A 5,873-nucleotide genomic window follows, 5' to 3' on the forward strand; every position below is an offset into this window, starting at 1 on the left:
ATCACCACATCGAGTGTAGCGCGCGCTTCCTCAACATTCAAATGGAAGGCTCGAATCCTCACTACCAGAGTATCAGTATTGCCATGTTGGTGATCTGTAAGACGCATGGTCACTGGAACGGGTGCCACCACTGGCGCTGGTGTTGCTGTCAGTCTCGAGCAGTCGACATTTTTATGTCCCTTCTGATAGCACTGGAAGCAAATCAAGTCTCATATATTGAATGTGGGGTTGGTGGCCGTACAATCCTTGCCAAAGTGCCCAGTATTGCCACACTTATACTAGCTCAATGACCCTAGTCTACAAACCCCCTCATGTGGCTTGTCGCATTTCCTGCAGCGGCTCTGGCCCTGATAGCCCTTCGACCTAGAGTCGAATCCCTTGGGTTTCTTCCCCGAAACCCCATTAACCCACCCCTCTACTACCTTCCTCCTCCTGAGGTGCTCTATATCAATCTCCCTCTCCCTCGCCCTCGCAATCATGTCATCCATTATCGGATTTGCCAAGTAGCTAACATGTTTCCAAATGTCAGCTCTCAACATGTCATGATAGCGGGTCTTCCGCATCTCCTCATCTCCCACATAATGAGGTACCAATAAGTCCCTCACCTAAAACTTGGCAGTAATCTCTTCCGTCGTCTCAGTCACCTGCCTTATGTCAAGCAACTCCCTAGCGAGCTGTTGTAGCTCCACAGCCGTCATGAACTCAGCCCTAAATCGGGCCACAAAATCTGACCAAGTCATAGCCTCATTGGCTTAGGCTCCCAAAGAATCACCAACTGACTCCCACCAATCTATGGCTCTGTCTCTCAAACATCCAGCCGCATACCGAACCTTCGACCCGTCAGGGAAAAAGCTCGTTAACTGAGCATACTCCATGTCTGCGATCCACCTCCTGCCACCAATGGGGTCTTTCATCCCATGGAAGTCTAGTACACCACACCCCCTGAAGCCCTTAAGGGAGAGTATGTGTGTCCTTGTTTGGCCAGATGCCATGTCCCTCCTGAATGCCCTGAGGCGATCCTCCATCAGCTCGATAATTCCTTCCTTGATCGACCCGAAAATCACTAAGGTTGCCTGAAGGATGCCTCTCGTGATCTCTGACGCAATGAACTCACGCAAACTCTCATCAACTGGTTCGGAACCTGAACCCGAACCTGATCCTGATCCTGACCCTGATCCCGATCCTCCTACCCTGTGACACATAATCATCACCATTCTGAAATAAAACTTATAATTTGTTAGGGTCATAAAAATCTTGAGACATATAACACACTCTACAAGTTCCATGGTTCTAGGTCGGCACTCCTTGACTCGAGTACGGATCCTCTGCTTTAAGTAGTATGGGCCTATACTATCTTCCACATTTATCCATACTTTCCTCAAGTATTGCTTCAACTTCACCAAGTCCCTTCTATTACTGCCACACTCGGTGCTAATTCTCATCCTAGGCTCACCCTAGGGTAACTTTCCCATTCACTCTCCGCCATCAGCTGCATCATAAGTTCCTACCATCGTCACCTATCTAGCTTGAAAATACCATTACAAATCACTAAGACCAGATAATTCTTGGAATCAGATGTCCTGCCCTACAACGGTTGGAATCAAACAAGAGTTGCGGAATAGCGCTAGACCTAACCTTCTAAAATTATTTAGTCCTCACAATATGCAACTTAACTTATTCGTTTATTAGTTACTAAAAGATAACGAGAAATCTTATTAGCACAAAGAAAGCAACATTCAGGCAATGAGTAAACCAGACCAAGCATATCCTATCCAGGCTATCATGCAGCTCAATTAGGCATATACAACAGACATAACAGGAATCTTCCTAGATCCTTAGCCCTATTCTGGCATGCAGTTCACATATGGTAGGCAGAAAAGGCATCCTTCCTAGATCCTTAGACCTATTCTAACGTGCAGTTCTCATATTCATAGCATATCATAACATAAAATGTATAGGTATCTTGGGGAAAACTTACTTGAGCTCGGCCGGTTGTACGTACTACACACCTTGTTCTTTTCAAAGTTCCTTTCTCTTTTAAAGTTCTTTTCAAAATTTCTTTTTATAAAAGATGACTTTATTAGAAAATTCTCATACCAAGTCCTTAGTTTGAGTCCAGTCACACTCAAGAGTTTTCCCGAGTCCCTCAAACCAAGGCTCTGATACCAACATGTAACATCCTAATTTTCGAAAACAAAAATTTAGTTTTTGATATAAAGATTTAGAAAACATTTATAAGAAAACATCATCAATCCATATCATTACATCAAACCACAATTACATGTCTCAAAAACCATATTGTAAAAATAGTAAAAATGTCAAAGTACAATCCCAAGAATGACGTAGTGCGGAAATCATGTGTGTGTGTGATGCGCAACTACCTCTCCAGCTCCTTCCCCTTCGTTGAAGAGTTACTTGAAACAAAACTAAAGATTGTAAGGATGAAGCTTAGTGAGTTCCCTCATCATACCACATATCAAACATAACATATATTTCAAGGCATATATGGATGCCTGGCCTACCCTATTGAGCAAATCGGGGTGCTCAACCTACCCCTGCTAGGTATCTCGGGTGCCTAACCTACCATGTCAGACATACCGGGTGTCCAACCAACCCTTCCATTTGTTCTCAACCGGTTACGGGGACTCTCTCACCCCTACTATTACCACATAAAAGCATAACATAATCATATTCTCAGTCATATCGGGGTGCTCGACCCACCCTTTAGTCATATCGACCGGATATGGGGACTATTCCCCCTACTACCACTACCACATAACATCATATCATACTAGCACATAAAACATAATAGATAGTGGAAAATTAGACAATTCTCACAAAGACAATCATCTAAACTAGAATTAACTACTAGTGGGCCGACATTGGTGCCTTCATCCCACTTCTACTGGAAGGTAACTCACCTCAAAGTCGTGTTGTAACCAAATTGTTCTCGATGTTGTAATCATGTAGCACCTGGTTCCTGGTATGTAAATCTTAATTGAGTATTTTCCATTTTAAGCCTTGGACTCGGCGAGTCATAGGTCCGACTCGCCGAGTAGGGACGGGACCCGGGACACGTTTAAGTTGGCGACTCGGCGAGTCCATATCCTGGACTCGGCGAGTCACCGTTGTTGGATGAAACGCTAAGTTTCACGGGTTTGCACCCTATTTAATCCCCCTTTTATGCCCCTAAGATAGCCCCTATTCACCCTCAGAGCCATATACCTCGTTCTAAGCCTTGTTTTGTGGATTTGAAGCCATTTGGTGTGTCCTCTTGAAGATTGGAGTGAGTAGGGACGGAGATCAAGAAGAAGAAGAGGAGGTCAAGCACTTGTGAGCTATTTCAGAGTGATCTCTAAGGTATGGCTCGTTTTCCCCCTTGTCTCCATGCTTATGACCCCATTAAAGTCCTTCATGACTCATTTTCCAAGCTTGTATGTGCTTCATATTTCGAAATAAGTTGATTGGCCTCTAGATCTAAGCATGGTTGAGCTCCAGGAGCTCAGATCTACTACCTTTATGAACCCATATTGCATGAAAACCTTAGATCTACTCTTTTGGTGCATTTTGAACCCTAAAAACCCCATAGATGGATATTTACACGTAAAGTTGGAAACTTTACATGTTATTCATGCTCTAGGAGCCCAGATCTACGAATGGCATGGACTGGATTCGAGCAAAATCGCATTTTTGGCTCTTGCATTGAGCAGACTCGGCAAGTCGTTCATCTGACTCGGCGAGTCTAGTCGCGAGTCTCCGAGTTTGTCCCCTTTTAGCTTTGTCGAGTTGTGTGGTGAGTCCAGGAGGGACTCGGTGAGTTGGAAGCCAAAACTCACCCATAGTGGAACTCGGCGAGTCGATGCCCAGACTCGGCGAGTTCAAGGCAATCTCCTTAGATCAAGATCAGACTCGGCGATTTGTTCATACAACTCGACGAGTCACAGTATAACTTGTTCATCGGATGAAGATGAACTCGGCGAGTTGTTCATACAACTTGGCGAGTAGGATGAAGGACTTGAAAATTAGTTTGGAAGGAGAACTCGTCGAGTCAACGCCTAACTCGACGAGTAGAAACAGAATTCAGGCCAGTCGTTTGGACATGGACTCGGCGACTTGGCGAGCCAACTCGGCGAGTCGGGTCAGCTGGAAGTTGACTCTGACTTTGACTTAGGGCGTGATCAGGGGTAAAATGGTCATTTTACCCAAAGGTTAAGTGTTTGGTGGCAATTATAGCCGAAGGATTTCTGGAGCAGCAGCAGTCAGACTATTTCCATGAAGATCAGCAGCTACTCCGAGGTGAGTTGCCTTCCAGTAACGGTGGGTCTAAGGCCACAATGTCGGCCCACCAGTAGGAGTTGTATGTTAGATGATTGTATTTGTGGTATCATCTAGGTTTGCTACTACCTGATATGTTATATGTTGGCATGATATGTTGTATGTGATAGTAGTAGAGTTCAGTTGCTAGGATTGAAGGGTAGTCAGACACCCCAGATATGTCTGATATTAAGTTTGTGTTATGATATATGTGATGGTAGTAGTAGGGGTGAAATAGTCCCCGAGGTTCAGTTGTTAGGACCGAAGGGTAGTTAGCACCCCAGAATAGCTCGACATGGGTAGGTCAACACCCTAGAATGGCTTGGTTAACACCCCAGAATGGCTTGACACGGGTAGGACGGCACCCCAGAATGGTCGCACGGGTAGTCGGCACCCCAGAATGGCCGTACCGGGTAGTCAGGCACCCCAGAATAGCCTGGCAGTATGTATGATATGTATTGTATGGTACGTGGTACGGTGGGGGAACTCACTAAGCTTTGTGCTTACAGTTTACAGTTTTGGTTTCAGGTACCTCTTCATCGAAGGGGAAGGAGCTGACTCGGTAGCGGCACATCATGCACACACATTGGTTTCCGCATTTACTAGATTTCTCTGGGATTTATACTCTAATGTTTCGATTGGTTGTATGACTTGACTTTTGAACATGGTTTATGTTGTGATGTAGTTTGATCAAACAATGTTTTTATTTATTAACGTTTTCTAAAGTAATGTTTTAAAAACGAAATTTTTGGACATGAAAATTAGGTCGTTACAAATCAACTCCCTCGAGTTCCTACACATAAAAACCTTCTTTAATTTCCGTTTCAAGGTCAACTTAAGTCAAAGTCAAAGTCAAGGTCAACACATGGATCAAAGTCAAAATCTAGTTGACTCAGCTTGCCAAGTTGACCCACCAACTCGCCGAGTTCAAGAATCCTTATAATGCTAAAAGCATCGACCATACTCACCGAGTCTTTCATGAACTCGCCGAGTTATCTTTCATATAAAATTAGGACCTTCTACAACTAACTCTCCTAGTTCATCCTTGATCTCGTCGACTCCTCTTCCTTGTATGTTGGCACGTCTAGTCTTGGACTCGCGGAGTTCCCTATGAACTCGTCGAGTTCTTCTTCATGCAGTTAGGACGTAGTCTTGGACTCTCCGAGTTCCATGATCTTCAGGTCCATAATGAACCCAATTGGCTGAGTCTTCTTACAACTCAACACATTGCTCACTATTAGAAGAGGTTTGGGGGAAACTGCGACCTTACTCACCGAGTTGGATGAGCGACTCGTCGAGTCCTTCCATGTTCAAAATATTAAGTCGTTTTTGTCATTCAGTCTGAATGCATCTAGAAGATAGATCTAACCTCATAGGGTCCATATTATATGTAAAGTCACAAATTTACATCCATGCATGGGTCTTGAAGCTTAAAAGACCCAAAAATGAGGTCTACAAGGTGCATGGGACTCCCATGGCCATAAATTTAGCACCTTTATGTCATAGAAACCCTCAATGGTTCCAGATCTGATGTCATGCCCCCTTAGAGCCACAAAATC

This window comes from Lactuca saligna, chromosome 7, assembly GCF_052625555.1.
Source record: "Lactuca saligna cultivar CGN05327 chromosome 7, ASM5262555v1, whole genome shotgun sequence".
NCBI classification, from domain to species: domain Eukaryota; kingdom Viridiplantae; phylum Streptophyta; class Magnoliopsida; order Asterales; family Asteraceae; genus Lactuca; species Lactuca saligna.